The 22,302-nt window shown below is 35.7% G+C and overlaps 2 protein-coding genes across 3 annotated transcripts in view; one reads left to right on the top strand and one right to left on the bottom strand.

The window, feature by feature from the left end:
- LOC110828486 (toll-like receptor Tollo) overlaps window positions 1-20,860 on the top strand; it is a 76,493-nt gene extending 55,633 nt beyond the window's left edge. Inside the window, exon 2 of the mRNA XM_022061240.2 lies at window positions 18,430-20,860. The gene's annotated coding sequence lies outside the window, so the exon portion shown is untranslated. The remainder of the gene's footprint in view (window positions 1-18,429) is intronic.
- LOC110828487 (uncharacterized) overlaps window positions 1-22,302 on the bottom strand; it is a 226,568-nt gene that overhangs the window by 49,435 nt on the left and 154,831 nt on the right. The gene's annotated exons all lie outside the window — the stretch shown is intronic.

Here is a 22,302-nt window from a genome sequence, read left to right as displayed (position 1 = left end):
ATCAGCCACCAGATCCTATCATCGACGAACATTTTCCCAAAGTCGTCTGTAGAAGAATTGCTAAACTCTCACCGAGTTCGTCATCATAGATGAATCACGCTTTACGTCTACTTAAATTTTTAACGAAAGAATTGACTCAATTACGAAGGGATGTGCGAATTACAACGTGACACACTATGGGGTTCTTGCCCCTTTTTGCTTGTTTTCCTATAAATCTAGGGCGACTAAGGGATTAAAGGATCGCGGACGCTTAAAAGATCTATCGTGGTCGATTCGGCGCACATCCAATTTGCATTCATTCATCCAGTGGGAGGTACGCAGGAAAGAATGATATATACGTCATGAGACGTAGTAAATGGAGCACTGAATAAATACAATGTATACGAAGCGCGTAATGGAAAATAGAAAAATTGTTTGATATGCTATGCTGTAAAGACATGTAGTTGAAGACAAGGAGATTACTTACCCGCAAGATGAGTGATGTTACAAGCATTCCAGAACTAGCACAGAGACTCAGTGAACCCGTTTTACTATAACTGGGAATGGCTCATATATTCGATTGTAGATGTCAGCATATAAGCGTCATTATCAGGAGGCTTGTATTTTTAGTTTTCTAAATCTGAGAATTTCCCAATGGACTAAGAGAAAATTACAAATGTTTAATGTATTTGATAACTTACAAGAGAGTGATGCACGTCTAAAATGTAGTGGGAATGGTCTATTTTATTTTTATTTTTATTGTCCTGTATATGTTAATTGTATCAATCCTAGAAGAACTTCCAGTTCGGTCTATAAATTCCAGGTCAGTGTGACATATCATCTTATAAACGCAACATGTATTCCAACAATCGCTGGTTTGAATTTTAAAACAAATACTATTCATAGTTTGGAAAGTTTCTTTTATCTTATGGGCTTTGAAAAAATGTTGCTATAAATCTAAGTTTCCTTTCCTACTGGCCTACTTTACGTATAAGTTTTAAAAAACTGGTGTTGCGAGTCGTATTCGCTTGACGTAGTTTTTAATTATTATTGCTGTTATTATTTTCGTTATTTGTATCAAAATAGACGTGAAGTATTCCTTAATAACCTAAAGGCCTTTTATTTTTTGAAGAAGAAATTCGGCATTATGGATTTTGGTGGGTATTTATATTGTTATTATTATTATTATTTATATACATCAACATTAACTCGATAAACCGACTGGAAGTTCAGGATTGGATTCGTACAAGAGTAGCGCAACATTTTATTTCCACTGACTACTCATTTAATTTTCTGGCGACCAAAAAGTGTACTTAGCCCTTAACTTTGTAATTTTGGAAACAAATATATACCAAAGTAATATAGAACACAGAGCTCATCGCTTGTAACCTTTCTCCCATGTATGATCGTGTCATCTTCGACACTACGTGTGAACTGAAGTACACCGACAGCTTTTATTTTGTCTGTACTGGCTGAGTTAGTATTAGGCTGCAATGCCTGCTCCTTATCTTTTTACCATCAGAACATCAATTCGAGATAAATTCAGTCGCATCGAGCTCCCCCTTTCTACAATGGTGCCCCAGCACATGTATTGCTCGGTTCAAGGACTAATGCTTATTTGATGTTCAGTTGAGGTGATGCAAGTAGTCTAGCGATAGTCATTATAAACTTGAGTATAAACAGCGGATCAACAAATATTTCTTTAATGCTACAGCCTCGGGGTTTCGATCCCAGGAGCATAACGTACAATAAAATATTATGCAATTACGTCTTCCAACATGTCTCTGCCTCATCACTAATTATCATTAATAACACTGTAACAGAGAATTTCCTTCATTTGTTTTAACTCCTTGTTTCGGCATCAGCGTTTATATTTAAACTTATGGTGATTATGTAAGAGCGAATAAGCATGTTGTGTAAGAGCCTGTAAACCCACTAACAAGTGATTATGGAAGATTGTTACCACAGACTACGTATTTACAGAACTGCTGCTTCATTGCAATTAGATTAAAATTTAGAAGTAGTAATCTAAAAACATCAATTAGTGTACAGAACGTAACGACTGAGTATAGTTGGCACTTAAGATTTATATTCGGCAGGTACCAGGTTTAAACTTCGGCCCGGAAACTAATCTTCTGATAGAGGTTTGTTGCAGATTTCATCAATTACATTCCGCTTTCTTCCATATCCTTTCCAATTTGTCGCTGAATGAGCATACCAACATTAAACGAAACTTAATTTGAGCTACTAGCAGCTTTGTGAAGTAAACAATAAATCAATTCATTTGCACATACGATCACTTTATTCTGAAGCAATTGTTACCTTGTATCTGTATTTCAAATGTAATGATTTAAATGATAGATAGCAACTGTAAAAGGACGTTTCGCAGATAATTTTTCCTATCATAATATCGGAACATTTATGATGATGATACATAGCAGTAAATTTAATCTTTTAGAAATTAGCGCTAAATAAAAATATGAGCATATTACTTGATTGATTGACGATTATCCAGTTATTTCGGATAAGAACACAACTGTTCTAAATCCTAACAGACATTTCTTTACAGATTTACGACAGTTTTATGGCACGAGAACCTAACCTAGCCTAGCCTAACTGGGTGTAAAACAAACTGCATTTAAAACCTTCTGGTTTCAAGAAATTCCCTGATCTTAATCCTGGAATTTCTTGATTAGTTGAATAGGGCCTATCAACAATTCAAAAGGACCAATCACCATTAAATCTGTAAACTGCCTGAAAACTTCGCTAACTCGTGGGTTTTCCCCCTTCATTGGTAATTCAGTTCGTGTGTCAAAATGAATGTACAGCACCGTAAGATAGACAGAAGGCTGCAACAAGTTAATTCGTATGAATAACTAACCACAAGAGGGCGTTAGGTTGTCGTACCATCCCACAAGTGACCTCAGCTGTACAGAATATTAAACCGGGCAACACGGACATTGATCCGCCTTCTTGCGGGGGAACAAATCAGCATTTCTGTAAATATGGAAATGCATTACGAAACAGACGTTTTAAAATACACTAAAACGGACAAGAAGCAAAATTATGCTCCCATGTAACCGAAAACAAGTTACAGAGTGAGATTTGAGGTGCTCAAGGCGGCGAGGATGACCGTGTAGGACGTCTGGTTTGTGACGCCCTGTATAACCGTAGGATGATACCAACGTTTCGGAGAAACACATCTTCAGGGTCTTCAGCCTCAGCCTGAGGCTAAAAGCCCTGATCTGCCTCACATGTGCTACATGTCCCACTCATGTCATCATGCTAATAATGTTTTGTGAAGAGTATTATTCATGAAAATAATCATAAAACATTTTCTGGTATTCTCTTTTTGATTCATATATTCTCCTTACCATCTGCTTTAAAATAGACTCCATCTATGATAGAATAACTAGAAGACCTTCAATTACTTTACGACAGCCGTTTTACTGTTCATAACCACCTTTCCATCGCATCTGTTGCCATATAAGCCTGACCTACAAAGCTTACCATACGTCGCGAACCATTGGCCAGCATTTATACTCGTACGTAGGAGATTTCCGGCTCGACTCTCGACTTTGACACTGGTTATCCTGGCTGAAGTTTTCCTCAGACCTTCTGGGAGAAATATGTGATAGTAACTTCATGCTGTGCTTACTTCCATACATATCCTTTCGATCTGATCATTAAGAATCACCATTCCATTCGACGTGATATAGGCTACGTAAGTTAGATACAAAAGTAAAGCTGTCCCGCTACACGCCATGTAGGCACTTGGAGGGGGGTGAAAGTACAGTTCCTACTCTTTCTTAACATCGGCACTAGATAGGGCGAATGGTCAGCGCCTCGGTCGCCCTTTACCCCCGGTAGCCATTGGAGAGGAGGCTGGGTGGGCCCCAGAGCCGGTCTGGAAGCAGAGACTAGAGGAAAAATCCTCTAAACCCTGACAGTCCAGTCTACTATACTGACTGAGCTGCTCCGTCGATAAGAAAATAAGAGTTGTGCTTAAATTGAGTCCGATCTTGTGCTGCTATTTCATTGTCATCAGAAGGCGTGGTTTTGATTGACATTACAATAGTGTGACGTGGCGATATTTCTGGATAGTTCTTTACAACCTACGTTTCTAAACCAGACGTCTGCTGGCTACTGGGCTTATTTCTGGAGCTGTCATCTTTCCAAACAGCCGTTCGGGCAAGACTATAAATGACAACTTCATGTAGAAGTTCTATATCAGATCAAGATTTGATAGAAACTATAAGACGTTTATTGATTCAAGATAAGTTACTATGTAAATATAAGAGGCCTATGGTAGGGTTGAATGAAACGCTACTGTCGGAATGTACAGCCTGAGAATCCCACTTACTGCCTGCATCAGGATACAATATCAGTTTATCTTTGATAACTAAAAGTTTTGTTTTGATTCTGTTGGAGGGACGAGCCTACTCATGAGTTTGAAGCAATGTTTAATCATTTGTAGTGTTGTAACCTTTAAAATGTTATTAGATTCATATTAGATGTCCTGGTTATTAAATCCAATTGGAATTAAACATCTGCTTATTTACAGGCGGTAAAAATACACAACTAAAGATGGCTGCCTTCTGGGTTGTTGCGCTGTGTAGTCTGGTAGATGTTCACCGATATTTCGGAGGCGCTGCTGCCTCCATCATCAGGGTGAAGAGTCACTCATCGAAAAACTGCGCAAAAACCCAGAAGACAGCCATCTTCATACTCGCAACCGTGAGAATTTTTAAATCTTATATTCATAATTCATTTAGTTCATAAATGACCTTCCTCCAACAATATTAACCTTAATAGAAATCATATTTGCTGATTTCACAAGTCATAATTTCTATCAAAAATGTTGTTGATTTCTGTGCAAAATCAAACACAGTTCCCTGTCATATGAATAAATGGTGAACTTCCAATAAGCTGGTACTAAATCCAGATAAAACAAATAGGCCTATAATATAATTGGACAATAATTTCGTGTTGTCACGTCCTCAGGTTAGTATACTCGTCGTCTAGACAAAATATGTTTGATTACTTTATCGTAACAGAAAATTTCAGAGTACATCAAATGGCGCTAGTGTCTTTCCAAAATTAAAAGCGCCCTACTGGTAAATAAAATTTGGATAACAGTTTACGAGTACAGAGTGGACTCAAACTAAATTATTTTCGTACAAAGTTTAATTAAAATCTATCTATGTACGTGATAAGTCTATCTGTCCGTGACAACAGAGCGAGGAGATAGATTCTTTCAGGAAACAAAGTGATAAGAGATAGGATTTGAGACTTTCGCGGAAAGTACAATCAATAAGATCTTCTCGGGCAACCAGCCGCGTCAACTGGTTACCGTCGTAAACCGACGTTTCGGGAACCAACTCTGTCCCCATCATCAGGGTTCTGATGTGAGTCACATCAGAACCCTGAAGATTTTATTGAATGTGATAAGAGATCTGTCTTGATACTTTAAAGGTTTATTTAAACAACGATAAAGAATCCCAGCAAGTCGCGAACTCCGAACCATAACCGTTGAATGTAGCATGACTACAAAGTGCAATTAAGCTGGTTGGACGTCAGTGATTGGTCGACATGAAACATGCGTGCCTGAACAGTGGGTTTAGTGGGAAGGAGCAGGCAACATTTGCAGTGCTGACTCCATAAAGAAGGCGTACACATCACAAAAGTGGGAGGAAGTGACGTAGTTAACCATGCAAGATGCTAACCACTAAGTTCCGGTTTAGGACGATTCCGGTTGGTTGGTTGGTAGAAACAAACGCGAAGGCGTGTATGTAATCTAAACGTTACCATCTCTCCATGACGAACATGGCCTACATACGACGGATTGTCTGACTGCTTGCCTCTTTCGTCTGCATGCGTGCTTCTACTTAAATTAATTTTTTCCGAGAAAAATGGCGGATATCCTTAACAATGTGAGGTTTCAAGTTTTAAAATGACTGATGTCCAAACTCCTATCTTGCATCGTTCTGAGAGGTTCTTTTGTATTGAATTTGAGATCGTATCGAAAAGTTGAATAAACCCTACTCTGTTAAGGACAAAACGAAGTTCTGATGTAGAAAATAAAAGGTGCTTTCTGAAAATGTTCCACGATACCTTTCAACATAATTGCTCGTAATTCAGATAACTGTGCCCCCATACATCATTCATGACGTTCTTCTATTGTTTCCAATCACCATACAATTATTTTCTTCTGTCAGTGGTACGTGTCGGTTTGATAGTGCAGGTAGGCCTATAATTTGTTGATATGACTAAAACATGCCAACATACTTTGTTGGAAATCCGCTTTTGACATATGAGCTACTGAAATCAAGCTACGTGATGAGACTGTGGCAAATGTTCTGTCATACAAACCCGATGCCTCAGTGCAATAATTAGAACTGTGTAATGGGAGGGTTTCCACAATAAACATTAGCCCAATCTAAATCAGTAGGTCTGTTATTTTAATTGAAAGTCTAAACGTAATTGATATTAAGTATCTTTAATTTATTTTTGGCATCTCTGGGAGCTTAAACTTGAAGAAATCTGTCGTTTTCTGTAGGTAAAAACATGTCATTAAGGACATGGGTGTGGGGGTTAATACCCAGTCCTCTTTCCATGTTACGCCAATGTCTCTTGCCTCTTATTGTCTTTAACAAAAGTGAAATAGTGTACTCCGGTTTGGGAGGTTTGATTTGAACACTAGTACCTTTTGGTGACGAGTACAAATTACGAAGCTACACAAAGAGAAATGATCTTCAATCTCTTGTTAATCTCCCATTTTAAATCCAAATTTTCACACGAATATTTCGTTTTCGTACATCATAAAACTACAGTCCACAGATCAGGAGAAAATCCCTGCTATGAATTCGATATACGCGCATGAGCAAGATTTCGCGGTGAGTAACGACCGATCCTAAAAGCATTCGTTCCACAACCACTGAACGAACAACAGACTACAGGCTTTCATGTGTTCTAATGGGTACAGCTTTAAGATTACCTCACAGCGGCACAGCGATTTAATCTAGAATATTATCGCAACACCCGCAGAACACATTAGAGGTGCACTCACTACACGCTACTCGTAACTGCTTGATGTTTTCAGTCTGTGTAGTAGCGTAAAACTCTGACGTATCACACTTCCCACCAATAGCAGCCCTCTAGTCCAGCTGATAAGTAACATTCCCCCGCACCGCACCAGAAACGACATCCCACAGCAGGATTTTTCTCGTGATCTGTGGACTGTATGTTCTTCTGTGTTAAAAGAACTGATATGAACGAAAATATGTAAACCCAGTAGAGTTTAGAAAATAAAGGATACTATTATGGTTTTGGTGTCTACATAGGATAGGGGTGTCAAAAAATACATACAAAAATTTGATAACTAAGTCTGTTGGAAAATACACAATTGGAAAATAGAGAAGATGATGGGAGAATAACGTTAAGAACTGTCTTATGGAAACATGATGTTCGGTTGGAGGGTGGCTAGAACACACTTTAGATCGTATTTAATGATTATAGCATATTTATTAACAGCGGTGTTGAACCTTCGGTTTGTCCTACCAAAGAGGTGTTTTTAGTTTATCTTTTCAGAGGAAAGGGGGTAAAATCCTTGGCTTTAAAAGCACGAAATACTGACTTACGGTAAACTGTTGGCTTTAGTTGTTTTAAAAGAGCTTCTCTTCCGGATACCGGCACCTTCAGAATACCTCTGGAGCAAAGGTCTTTATCATATATAAACCGCTAGAATTCCTCTCAGGGCAGAGGACCGATTATGACCCTGGTTATAATGATTGATGGGTGTGAAGAACATTAAGAAGCTAAGTGCTGGCAGTCTGGCAAGTGGGGGGGGGGAGGGAGGGGAGGTCCTTTTCAAACTAAACAAAAAAGAAAAAGAACTCCCAGAATTTAGCTTTCTGAACTTTGTAAATCAGCCACACCTTCTAAAGAAAGACATAACAGTCTAATAAAATGCGTCTAATATAGACGTAATTTGTAATATTGACCACATATTATGGGATTGTCAAATACATCAAAGACAATGTAATTTTTTAGGCTTGTAGCAAGGATGGGAGAGATAAAAGCCTACACAATATTGGTCGGAAGACCTAAAATTTCAAGACCTACGTGTAGATGGGAGAATGATGTTAAAATAGACTTTGAGAAAACAGAATCGAAGTTTGTGGAATGTATCTGTCTTAGAACAGTGACCTATAGCGGTCTCTTGTGACCACGGTAATGAAATTCAGCTTCGAATAAAAGGCGAGTAATTTCTTGATCAGCTGTTCAAGGTTTACGTTATTCCAAGTAGGCACGCTGTATATGGCGTAGAAAGAGACGGCATGAGATAGTTTGTCTACAGGAAACTGAGGCATATTTAATGTGACTAAAGAAGTCAGTCGACTGGAGAAAACAAAGCACAGGTCGCTTGCAGAAAATGGATGATACACAATTATCCCAAATTGTTATAAACTGGAAGATTTCTAACGTGGAACATTTCTTGCGTTTATGTTGAGCGTGAACCCCGTACAGCCTTGCGAGTTGATTGTCGGAGGTAACAACCATTTTCGTTCGCATTCTGAAGATACCCAGTTTGACTAGGGTCTTAAATCGAACATCTTGGCTTACATTTTCGTTGATATTTTCCTTGATATTTCCAGGCGGATTACGGGCTAGTGCCTGAATGAATAATTGTTTTTTTTGACAGACAGACAGACGCTGTTTTACTTTCTCCTTTTGATTGTTTATTCTTTTATTTGTTCTTCCTCTTCCTTTGCTTCTTCCTTCCCTACGTCCCTTTTACTTATGTTTCTCTCCGTTTCATAATCATCTTCTCATATCTCATTCGACAGTATATAATCCCCGTGGATGGAAATTTCTAGGTTCATGGCGTAAAAGAAGGAAAAATGTATGATATAAGGCGGAGGTTTCTAACTTAGGCTGCAATAAAGGCTATAATATAGACACAGATTCTCGATTTGTGCATGTGACTTCATCCTGACTCGTCATAAATGTGGAAAACGGGGCAGGACACAGCAGAGGGCTCACATGAGTGATTTACATTACAGAACTAGATTCGAAGTAAAGACGATCTCATACTAGAAAGTGCGATGACGTACCCTAAGTATTCGAATTACATAAAGCGATATAAAAACAAGAATTTCAGAGATTAATGTGTTTTTAGTGTTGTAGATAAGCTTAGTTCTGTACTAGAAAACTTCATGCTTACATTATTTGAATAATTTCGAAAAAAACCCGCTTCATTCGTTAATAGGTTTCTATTCTAGTCTACCTATAGCTCCCTCGTAAAACTTACTTCTTCTGTTTCTACAGAATAAATTTTCAGTGAAAACTTAGCAGCACGTATGATATTGCCATTTATTTAGAATCTCTCTGAAAGTAGGATAAGTTATTAATGGATAAGGTAAGTGTTTACGTTATTTTGTAATGCGCGTAACCCTTTAAAGATTACTGCTTTGCTAATTTTCTTACTCATATTTTGTGACGTAAATTTTAATTTCGGTATTTCCATGCTCCTATTTTATTCACTACTTCTCTAAATTAAATGTTTCAATGTTTATATTTTTTAACTATACACAGCATATAAATGGAAAATTACAGTCGGATTACAAAACATTTATTTTTCTGCGAAATTAGTAGACTTTTTCCGTACACACACTTTCAAAAAAAAAACTTTATACCACACAGACACTACATAAAATATCAGAAATTGTATCGGGTACACGGCAATGGCGTGAGTCCTTCGTGTCCCTCGCTGTTACTATCCCATCCATATTTTAGCACAATCTAATGAAGGAAAGCATGATAAATGCGTATACAGTTTTGGTTGGAAAGTTAAACAGAAGATACCACGTAAAACACTAGACATAAATGGGAGGAGAGGGTATAATATTAAAATATATATGCATTAAATATAGTGGGAAGATGTAAACTGAATAGATTAGTCTGTCTTAGAACAACGGCTGATAACGTACCCTTGTGAACACGGTAATGACAATTTTGGTTCCATAAAAGGCAGGGATTTATTGACTAGATGAGTGAATGTCAGCTTTTCAAGAGCAACACAACTGCAAGAAGATGGTTCGAGCTGTAAGCGGATGAAAGTGCCTCAGAATTATGTCCAATGGCAAGACTTAGTAGCAGATGTGTTGCAACGTCGCTTTCCATTTCCTATTAGTAAGGCGTATTATTGCCCGTCAAATACAACACTTTGTTTTAAAATATATTATTATTAATATAACATTTCAGTATTATAAGCATACATGTTTCGGCGTAGCAGTGCCATCATCAAAACCTTATTCTACAAAAAATATGCCGGGAAGTGTTGTAACGTTTCTATTACATTTGCATAGGATTACCAAAATTAATATACGTACATACGAAAATAAAGTGAGGTTAACGTGACATATAAAATATATTTAAATTGTGTTTTTTTATTACTTGATATAACACCGTCCATATTTCGTGACTTTTCTATAGCGAATGTTAAAATCTTATGATTTTCACTTTTTCCTTTCTTTTGCTATCCTAAACACAATACTGACCTACGTTTTTAATAAAATACCTTGCCAGTGTGTTGAATTGCAATATTCTGAAGTGAAAGGTTTAATTTTATAATACCAGACGATTGAAAAAAATCCAAAAAACTCATTAATCCAGATTATAAAGAAAGTTTTGCAGTCAACCATACAAATCGATGTTGGTAGCAAAAATAATCAATCTTACGAAGAACAAATACCCTGACGGAAGATTTGTCGAACTGTCTTTTATGGGATGTATTTTTTCTTTTATGAACACACTATACGGTACATTAAATGTGTTGTACTTTAAAATGCGGAAAAATGGCTTTTCTACACATCCCGTCACGAAAACTTTGTTAACTAAAAAATATTGCTTTTTCTATATTCTCCTCCACCCTTATTGGATGTTTCGGTACTAACACCATGAAAGCGGAGCTCCAAGGAAGATTTAAAAGCCATTGTGGGGTGATTCTACCCCTATACTCTTGGGCTGCCTAATTTTCAGCTCTTAGTATTCCTCTCCAGCATCCTTCTTACTTAGCAGCTTCTATTTTGTGCGTGGCGCCTACCAGAGATAATGTAACGACATTCTCTTAGCGCAAAGAACAACAAAGTTTCCCCTTCCTGCTAATTTCTGTGGCCGCAGTGTTGTATTAAGTATACATATTCTACATTATCGATACCAAATAAGCTTAATCATATATGTACAAAATTTGCATGTATCAAATTCTAACATTTAATACAGATCTGATGTTCTCTTCGTGCCTGGAAACTCATTAGTAGCGATATGTAGGGTAGGATTTATACGGAAAGTTTAACAGAGTAAAAATGAAAACCCATGCGTAGTCACGGTTTAATCAAGGCCCTTATTAAAATGAACCTTAAATAGGTCTAGTATTTTACAAAGTATGACGCGGCTAAATGTAACAGCTGTTTCATAAACATTATAGTGATGATGACAGGTTGATGCAATACAATTAGGTCTATTGTTATTTATGTTATTTTTCCTGTTAAATTTATTCTCATAGAGGCGCTGTTCAGCAGAAAGTATGAATAGTTCAGTAAACAAATTCTCGAGCACGTCTAATATGTGATAACTTATTAAGTCTTTTCATAGTGTATCTGTAATCAGAAACATAGGAAACCTAATCTAGTCAAGAAAGTTTAAATCTACATAACAAATACACGAAGAAAGGAATTAAACGTATCTGAAGATAGTCTCATATTATCCAAAACTGAAATGTGTAGATCCTAAGTTCTCAGTATCAAATTTAATAAAAATTTGTTCTGGAGTAGTTGTATGCGTACTACAGAGATTTTTTCCTACTTCGCAACTGAATGACCATGAGTTTACTGTATTTACAATTAACAGTCTTAACAGTCATCTATTATAATAAGTTAGCCAGTAGAATAAACATTGATATGACGGCATGGAAAACAATTCCCGGATAGAAATAAATTATTTACGAAAAATGGTCTTTAAATTTGTTCGATCTAGACGAAAACTGAAACTGCTGTATAATTCTTCCTACAACAGTCCAATATGAAATTTCATTAAAATCCGTTCATCCGTTCTTCAATTATTTCATATGTACACAAATGGAAGAAGAATCTTTAATAGGCATTCCTTGGGGTTGTGAAATAACCTAAAATAAAATCGATAGAACCTAATGTTATGTAGCCACCATATCTCACAGAGAACAGACTCTTAAAACGTCGTTTATACAAAATACAGACAACAGATGAGCTCAAAATAAATGACACATGGCTTTCTCGATTCAAAGTTCTCAAAATGCGAAAGTGAAAAAACATGTAAACGTTTGAAATAAAATTTTATTGGCCAATCGTCAGTTTCAATATCGAAACAAATGCCAAAGTTTCGAAGACACTCTCTCTCCAAAGTCTGAGGAATGATCTAACATATAATCTTACATATGTGAACGTTTACATAAATTTCTTTTCTTCCGCGTTTTATACAGACTGTACCTGACTTACAAATAGGAATACAAAATTTCGGAATTTTTCTTTAGTTATAGTTTTTGAAGATAAGAAGTTTCTCTCGTGAGCTTAGTTGTATGTCGATATTAACGAACTACCAGCTACATAATGAACTGCAGTCATGGCGGTTTCTAACTAAGGACTGAGAAACTGTACAGTAATAACTACAACAGAACCTATGAAGCCTAGTCATTACTCTAGCAGAATATTTTGGTCATTTTCAAAGTGAATTATTTGGTGTTAGGGGAGTTATGCACATAAATATTACTGGAACATTTTGCAAAACCTTGTTTCTTCTTATGAATATTAAATTCTCCGTTCAAAGGTTATGAATCAGTCTGACCTTTATACACTCATTTGTTACATATTCCTACTCCACCCGACGCTCGGAGTTTCCCGTACAGCACCCCTTTTGGGGCTTTCCTGACCTGCCTAATCGATTCTCACTAAATATTTAGTATAATGGGCAGTATTTAATTGGTCTTATTTCATTTTATGTTTCATACGTTATTTAATATAAACAGTAAAATATAAATTAATTTTAAATATTCGCCAACATGCCTATATTTATGAAACGGTGGTAAAATACAAAATTTACGTTTTTCTGTCAGGATTTCAAATTTAAAAACTATCCCAAAAACCTCAAACATTCCTGGCATATTACAATACAAACATGTCTCACTGTTAAAATTATATCAATTACGGTAGTTGCTATTTACTTATTACTTCAATATAATTTAGTTCACAAATTACACAATTTTACAGTCTTCGCCATAAACATTTTTTTGTAAATTGTTTCTAGCAATATACGTAAAGTATTAACCTTTCTGCTTATATGTCTTTTAATTCCTTGTACTAACTTAACAGACATTGTTTCGATTAGGCAGTGTGAGATTCATTAATAGCACAAGCTCTTTTCGTTTGCCTCCTCGTTTTACGAGACCTGGCGGAGTTCTAGATGCACACTTCCACAACTACGAGTAACTCGCACTGTATTTCATACCAAATTAATTTTACGTAGGCACGCGTGGCCGAAGTCATTTCTGCATAAACTCAGTTATAACACAAGCAAGTTTTAATAAATCTTTAATGGATTCTGTGCCATTCAGTACGTTCGGGGTTTTTTTAGAGACAATAAGCTCAGAGTCGGAATTACAAATGCATTTGTCGATATTTGCGCTCTGGGTAGTAAAGCCATGTGGACTTCTTGATTGATACCAACGGGTTTGAATATCGGGGCAGTACGTACTTAATAACGGAGTTATTACCCAAAAGACCAACGTTAAAATCTTCATCATCGACGTGGACCTCAAGTCTGAAAGGAATTTACGTTTTTCTCTCTTTTTAATATTTGTCTTGTGGAATAAAAGATACTTAAAACGCGGCTAAGAGAGAGACGTTCCTACTGTTTTAATTTCTGGTTTTTATTGAACGTTTTCAGGACAAGTTAAAAGTTGGACTTGATTCGTGATACCCGTGGGTTAAATCTATTTTCATCAACAGAAATGGGAAATGAAATAGAATGAGATTGTGTGGTTTGCATCTGTTTTACTCAGGACTGAGACCATTCATTGACCGCCTGCTAAGCTCGAAAGGAAACTTATGTTTCATCAGACGACTGAGGCCTACCTTCTGTTCGCATTCACAATTGTACTATCAAATACTTTTAAAACAGCGCTCGGAATATGACAGTGTAGACATAACGTAACCATTATTCACCATGCAAAATAAATTACCATTGAGACATATTCTTCTTATGATTAAGAAGAAATGCATCTGGAATGCTAGTAGCTATGACCCTAACCAAGTTACTTCATGTAGCAGAGTTTGTACAACCTAGCAGTCGCTCAGTCACTCACTAATTTGAAAGCGAGGCTACATTACCGCGTTCACAACAGCCCGCCACTACACCGTATCCGAAGCCAGATAAATCCACTACATATTTTCAATTTATATTCATTTAACATCCATTTTAAAATCATCCTCAGATCTAGGTCCATTTCTTCAAACCTATCTCTTCCGTTAAAGGTTTCAGATTAAAATATATTCATTTCTCATCCTTCCGAGGTTTGCCACATGCTCCGCTCACTACATGCTCTTTTGGCCACACAATACGATGTAAGTATAATAATCTCATCACAGGAACAATTTTCTCCACCCTTGAGTTACTTTATTTGTATAGAGTCTAAATATTTGCCTTAGAGTAGTGACTCTGATTACAAGAAATAAATACGGAGATTCTAATGCTTATCACTCTCTTCATCAACGTACTTATCAGACCTGAAGTTAAGAATGAGTAGGAGCTATAATACCTCTCCCCCAAAGCGCCTCCATGGCATATAGTAGGACAGCTTTAGTTTTACCCTTCTGACACATTCACTTGGTCCTAGACATCCGCTTAAGAGACTGAAGTAATTACCATAATTTCTGAGTTTAATCTAAACTAATTTCAATTCTATAGACAATATCACAATTCCTTTCCTTCTTTTAATTAACATTATTTATGTCGATATTTGTTTCAGGACTATAAGGCCGTGTAGCCTTACAGTCGTCTTACAAAGTCGGGTGGCGATGGAGGCAGTCTGTTCCTCCGAAACGTATTTACCTAAAAGCCCCACGACATTTTAACCCTGGAGACCAACAGAGTTGTGACCCTCGAATCCCGTATAGTATTAATATTGTGGTCTTCTGGGTTGTTGCACCATGCAGCTATTATGCTGCTTCAACGACCCAGACGGCATCCATCAATTATTATGGAGCGTACTATTTAGTAAAACTCCATTACACATTATTAAAAATTCCAGGCATATCACCAAAACAATCGCGTAAACAAATTTTTTGATTTAATTTTTTATTAACTTCACTACACACATAATTCGGGTGGTAACCAGCCTACTTTTATATCGTACAGGTGACAAGATATTTTAGAACACCTGAACTATTATTATAATATTATTTTCCTTCAGATGACCTGTGGCTTATAATACACTCCCAGAGCCTAGTCATGTCTGTTGCGAGACAATGTATATATTGAGAAGAATTTTGTGTCATCAGAAAATTATTTCTTGCAATAGGTTCAACACATGGCGACTCGAACTACAACCAGTAGCACGATAAATAATTATAACTACTTGAAAAGACCCGTTTAAGTTTAACGTGGAATGATTTCTTTCGTATTCTTATACTTTATTCCTTTGCCATACCGATCAACTTAACCAATACAAATATTGTAGGATTTGAGGTTTTCACGACGGTGCGTCTGAAGATGGCTGTCTTCTGGGTTGTTGCGCCGTGTAGTCTGGTAGATATCCACCAACGTTTCAGACGTACTTGCTACCTCCATCATAAGGGCGATGTATAATCATCAAACTAAACGGAGCATCAACCCAGAAAACAGCAATCTTCAATACAAATATTAGAGTACATAATACGTTATTTTAATGTTTACGTTATCCATATAAGAATTATTTCTAAAAGCGGCCTAATGGTAACAAAACTTGTAATTTTTTAATTTTTGAAATCTAGAGCTATTACTGAAAATACTCAGGGTTCTTTGAGCGAAACCAAATATATATCAAAGCAAACAAACGCCGAAGTATGTTTTAAATACCTGATAAATTTATTATTATTATTATTATTATTATTATTGAATTATTTCTGTTTTTTATTGTTTAATGTTTTCACTTAGTATTATTTAATTGAATTATATTATAAGATGATATAGTTGCGTCATATTGTGAAATTTAATTAATTATTCGGTTTTTGTCCGTCTAATCATAGGTGTAAAAGTTAAAATTATAAACTTAAAACTTAATTACAATTTCTGATATTCAACATTTTGGTGATGTTCACTTCCAGATTCATTTTTATATTGGAGTGAATGTTTTTTGATGTTCTACATCGGCCTGTAATACAAATTATTTAAAGAAATATTAATGAATATGAAAGAATATAGAAACAAAATAATATATTGGAAAGTAAAATTGAACATACCAAAGATGAGAGTGTAGATACATCTTAATGTGTCTGGAAGCACTAACGTATCTGAACAGATGTGGCTCACTACTGATGCGGTTGCTTGTAGGGAAGGTAAGTGAAAGGTGGTTGTTGGGGGTGGGGTCAAGCTTCTGAAGGGCATTAAAGATGGGGTTATTAAGGTAAATATTATTATCGTTTAGGCAAATTTTTTGTTTAAATGTTTGCTGTATGTGATATTTTTCTATTGTGTCTCTATGTCTTTTATTTTGTACTATTTTTAGAATGTCCATTGTTTCTGTTATTGTGCTATATGCATGTCCGGTATTCAGAATGTGTTTGGCGTATCATCATCATACGCAATAGAAAAATATCATATACAGCAAACATTTAAACAAAAAATTTGCTTAAACGATAATAATATTTACCTTAATAACCCCATCTTTAATGCCCTTCAGAAGCTTGACCCCACCCCCAACAACCACCTTTCACTTACCTTCCCTACAAGCAACCGCATCAGTAGTGAGCCACATCTGTTCAGATACGTTAGTGCTTCCAGACACATTAAGATGTATCTACACTCTCATCTTTGGTATGTTCAATTTTACTTTCCAATATATTATTTTGTTTCTATATTCTTTCATATTCATTAATATTTCTTTAAATCATTTGTATTACAGGCCGATGTAGAACATCAAAAAACATTCACTCCAATATAAAAATGAATCTGGAAGTGAACATTACCAAAATGTTGCATATCAGAAATTGTAATTAAGTTTTAAGTTTATAATTTTAACTTTTACACCTGAAGATGGTTTATATAGAAACCGAAACATGTTGTAAAAAGATGTTCCAATTGCAAATCGATTGTTCGATGAGAAACATAAAATGATATTTTAATTATCTTAATTGTAAATTTATATATGAATTGTGATTAGACGGACAAAAACCGAATAATTAATTGAATTATATTACTTATATATCGTATTTAGCCCATTTACTTGTGAAATATTATTCAATAAATGAATTGCATCCGTTGTTTGGAACTCTATTACTAATACTGACTCCTTTAGACTTGAAAGGATTCAAAGGAAATTTGTAGCTCTGTGTTACACTAGATTCTTTAATGGCGTTTGTGCCTATAATTATGATGATATATTAGTCAGATTAAATTTCTTATCGTTGTATTTAAGGAGGAGGCTTTTGGATGCTCTTTTCCTCGTTAATGTTTTTAAAGGCAAAATTAGTTGCTCATCTGTTTTTGATACAGTTAGTCTCTGCATACCCACTAGGTCTATCGGAGACTACTCTACCTTTACTGTACAATGTAATTTCAAGGCTAGTCCCTCTGCCAGATGTGTTTCTGCTGCCAATGCAGTCTGTAGGAGCATCGACATCTTTAACAAAGACCGTGTTTTGCTTACTGATGTCAGTCAGGTTTTTAAACAATAATCATTGTTTTTATTGTTTATTGAGTATAACATTTTATTGTGTATGTTGTTTGTCCAAAATTGAACTGTTTTTAGTTTAATTATTACTTTACTTATCTATAACATTTAGTTTTTTACTTATTAATTATTTTGCAATAAATTAATATTGTACTTTATGTATTCAGTTCATTGTTTGTTTGCTTTTGTATTGCAAGATTTGTATTGTTGTTAGTGCTTGGCTGTTATTAACCTTTTTGGCTGTTGTCAAGCACTTTAATAAATGAATTGAATTGAATTTAATATGATACATTTATATACTTAGTTTCATTTGTTTGTTTGTTTCTGTATTTGCAATGTTTTACTTTTATTATTATTAAAATTAATTTAATTATTTATTGTATTTTATCCTGTACTCTGGTTTAGTACTTGGCTATTATTGGCCTTATTTGGCTGTTGTCAAGCACTTAAATAAATGAATTGAATTGAATTATTATTATTACTGTTTTCAGATTGTTGGGGAAACGTTTGTGCTAACGACCTGAAGAAGGAAGCGAAGTCGAAGCCACAAACTCGCTATGCACAGCAGCATCTGGCTCTAAGGCAACCTTAAGTAGCACATATCTACAGAATTAACAATCCTGTTACTCTTAACAGTGACAAGACTGCAACTGTGGAACTCAAGTTACTTTCATGACTTGAAACAAGACTGCTTAGTTATGTAAATAGCCCTGTCTGGGTAACGGACGTTTCTATACACCTGGTAGGTAAATAAACAAACACAGTTCATATTTCGGAACACTTACAACAGAATTAATTGAAGCGATATACAAGGAACATTGAGTGAGTTATTAAAGCCTTGTTACAGGAATTATTCCAACCTAAAACAATGTTATTTTCTTTACCAAACATGAAATCGTATACCAATTAAGATTACCTTGGAAAATTGTTGATGTCTATCTATAAATACAAGACTGTAATCTACCGAACGTCGCAGAAGCGACGTACCGGATAATCTCGTTTTGTTATAGGAAACAGTTTGATCTATTTTAACCCATTTCAACCTCTACAGGAAACACAGGTCTGTGACAGGCCTACAAAAATCTGCAAGATATTAATACGACGTGGTATGATTTAATAGGGTTTCATACACAATTATTTCACCCAATTCAATTAAGATAGTTTTTTTAAACTGCAAGCATGATGCGGTACAATTCAATCAATATGGTCACAGGCTACGGCCTTGAAGATCCGTATTCGATTCCCGGTTAAGGTAAAGACTTATCTTTTGGACCCAACACTGATTCCTCAGCGTACCCTGATCTTTTCCAATTCACATCGTGGATTTTTTTTTTTTTGGGGGGGGGGGTGTTAAAAGAGCAACAGCGTGGAGCTTACAGCTCACCTCCATCTTGTATCTATGTCAATAAAGGGTGAAGTTTCACCTTCACATACCCTATACGACTTTATGGCTATGTATTTAAGAACAGACGAAATTTTATTTTTTGTCCTTAATACGCAGGTATTTTTATTTTTCGTATATTATTTAATTTCTAAGTAATGCACTAATTAGAATTTTATGTCCAATGAGATTCTAAATAAATTTATAACTCGCCAGAAACTAGGCCTAACTTACTTACATGCCATATCTTACCAACAATTAAAATCCCGCTTTGCTACGGATTATGGGGTCTTGAGAGAGAGAGAAAGAAATTGTATAACTGAGGGGAAATTAATAGAATTTTCAAACATTGTAAGTAAATAAACTAATGACACTGTAATAATGTCAAAGTAAACGTTTACTGGCGATAAGTCACGTGGATGCCAAATAAATATCCGACACTTCGAAGGTAGTTTTCATCATCAGTTGCTGGTGATAACCTTCCTAAGAATTAACTGCGTGACGAAAACATTTTCCGAACGGTTGGATTATTTTTTATCGGCTTGTAACCCAACAAGTATTCACTGCATGTATTTGCCATTAACATTTCAAGGTTTACAAGAAAGCATGGAGGCAAACCTCCACTCGCATCTACATCTGAATGGTTTTGTGCGTAGTTACGAACCAGGGACAACTTAATTTTATCAGTGGAAGAAACTCTTACTCAGTTTAAATACGATGAAATTAATGTTTTTTATATAAATCATTACTCCTGAGTAACTATGAGATGTTTTGATTGTGGTCTTCTGAGTTACGAATGCCACGGAGGAACCTGTCTCTTGTCTTCACGTTGGAACATGGGGACGATGTGTTCGTCAGAATCTACTATAACAAAATAAAAGTCCACAAGACGTGGTAACCCAGAAAACCAAAACCCAAATCTTATCTTCTGAGATAATTAAATTGCATCGTCTTCACCTGGATTGTAAATATTCTTTGCTGATTGTTTCCAGTTTGCCGGTGATGATCTGACGGTGTAGTTCACACAGTTTGCGAAATATTGTAACATACTAATCATCCAGACAGGGAAACGAATGAATAACATTTTCCGAAATATTATGTGTAGTGTAAATAAATGAGCAATTGTATATCAGAACTGAATGATTCATTCACATTCAGGCGACTGCTTCCATAATTTTAAGTGCTCACAAAAATTCTGTTATTTGCATATCGGGTTTGGGCCCTGTTATTAAATATTCCATCTATACTTATCACTGATTGCACATGAATTTTAGCACGGATTGTAATTTATAATTTTAAACCTATTTCAGGTCATTAAGAAATATCTCTACCCAGTATCCTACTTAGATTTTAAAATATTTGTAAAAATGTGTAATTACTTAAGCATCTCGACGATTGTTATTTCCGACTATGTTCTATGTAAGTCGATATCATGTTCATATTTAACAGATCTGTTTAAGAAACTCTGATTGGTCATTCATTGACAATCTCGATAACATTTGTAATTAATAAACTTGTGGAAAAGACCAGCTCAAATTTAATGGGCAATAATTTATTTCATATATTTAATCCTTACACCCTTTTCTACAATTCCTTTGTCTGTTTTTATATTCATTTAGTACTCTTTTCCCATAGTTGCAAACTTATAATAATGCAGAATATCATACGTGCTACGTATTATGTTGATTCAACCACCACATTTTATGTATTTCTGAAATGACCTAACGGTAGGCGAACTTAAAATAATTGTCCATAGATTTCTCGGATGGAGTTCAATGTGTAACTTCGGCTGTCACGTAAAAGTCGAAGTTATAAACTTGTCTCCTATCTAATGTGTAGGCTATTGCATATTCTACCCCTTCGAGGGAAAAAACCCGACATCTTACGCGTTTGAAAAAGAGAAGATACAAAAATAAAATTAAAAATCATCGACACTTGTACACAATTAGAACTATAGTTAAATGATATACTAAAACCAGAACTCAAATTTAATCCACCAATCATAATGCGAAATAATAAATGAACTTAAAATTTTATTCTTTAAACAGCAGAGAGGTCTTTACGTTGACCTGTTTAACGGTGAAGTTTACGAACGTCGTCTAATTTAAAACTAGACGAAATATATTATTAGAAAGACCTAAGTATGTGAGAATAATATTAAAATGTAACTTGTAAAAATAAGGTGTAAAAGTGTGTACTAGTTTCCACACACTAAAATTCCGGTGGCGAGATATTTTGAATATGAATTTTGAGATTTCTTGAAAACCTCAAGTTACTACAATCTTTTAAATAAGGTCTCTGCTCCAAGGAATTTTAAAATCGATTCGATTAATGCAAAGTTGAATTACAGTTCAATTTATGAAGGCTAAATTAAATCATCTATAATTTTATTACACTTTGTCACTGTGCAAAAGTGTCAGTGTCACAGATGTACGTGAAGCAAGTAGCCCATTTGTGTTCTTTACATGATGTCAGCTCATAACCTCATGGCCTACTACAATCATGATTATTTATTATCACACTGCCATTAATTCTCGTGTAATTATGTGGATTGCATGTTAACAAACATAAAAGGGCCATATTTTTGACTCTATTGCTGTTAGTATGTATTGTTTACTACTAGCTACGGGCTGGACGACCGGGGTTCGATCCCCGACGGGGGAAGAGGATTTTTCCTCTAGCCTCTGCGTCCAGACCGGCTCTGGGGCCCACCCAGCCTCCTCTACAATGGGTACCGGGGTCCTTTCCCGGGGGTAAAGCCGGCCGGGGCGTGATGCTGACCACTCACCCCCATCTAGTGCCGAGGTCAAGGAAGAGAGGAGCTATACCTCCACTCACCCCAAACGCCTACATGGCGTATAGTGGGACAAACTTTACTTCTTTTTTTTTTACATTCCCACTTTGACCCCTTAATGGTTATTTAATTTCTTCCAAAGTTAGAACAAATCCCATGATTTCAATATTTACGTCGTAGTTTACCTGG

This window comes from Zootermopsis nevadensis, unplaced genomic scaffold, assembly GCF_977971745.1.
Source record: "Zootermopsis nevadensis isolate Lab colony 2312 unplaced genomic scaffold, Znev_1.0 Znev_ptg000010l, whole genome shotgun sequence".
NCBI lineage: Eukaryota > Metazoa > Arthropoda > Insecta > Blattodea > Termopsidae > Zootermopsis > Zootermopsis nevadensis.
Note: the sequence above shows the minus strand (reverse complement) of the source record. Positions and strands in the feature narration are given on the sequence as shown.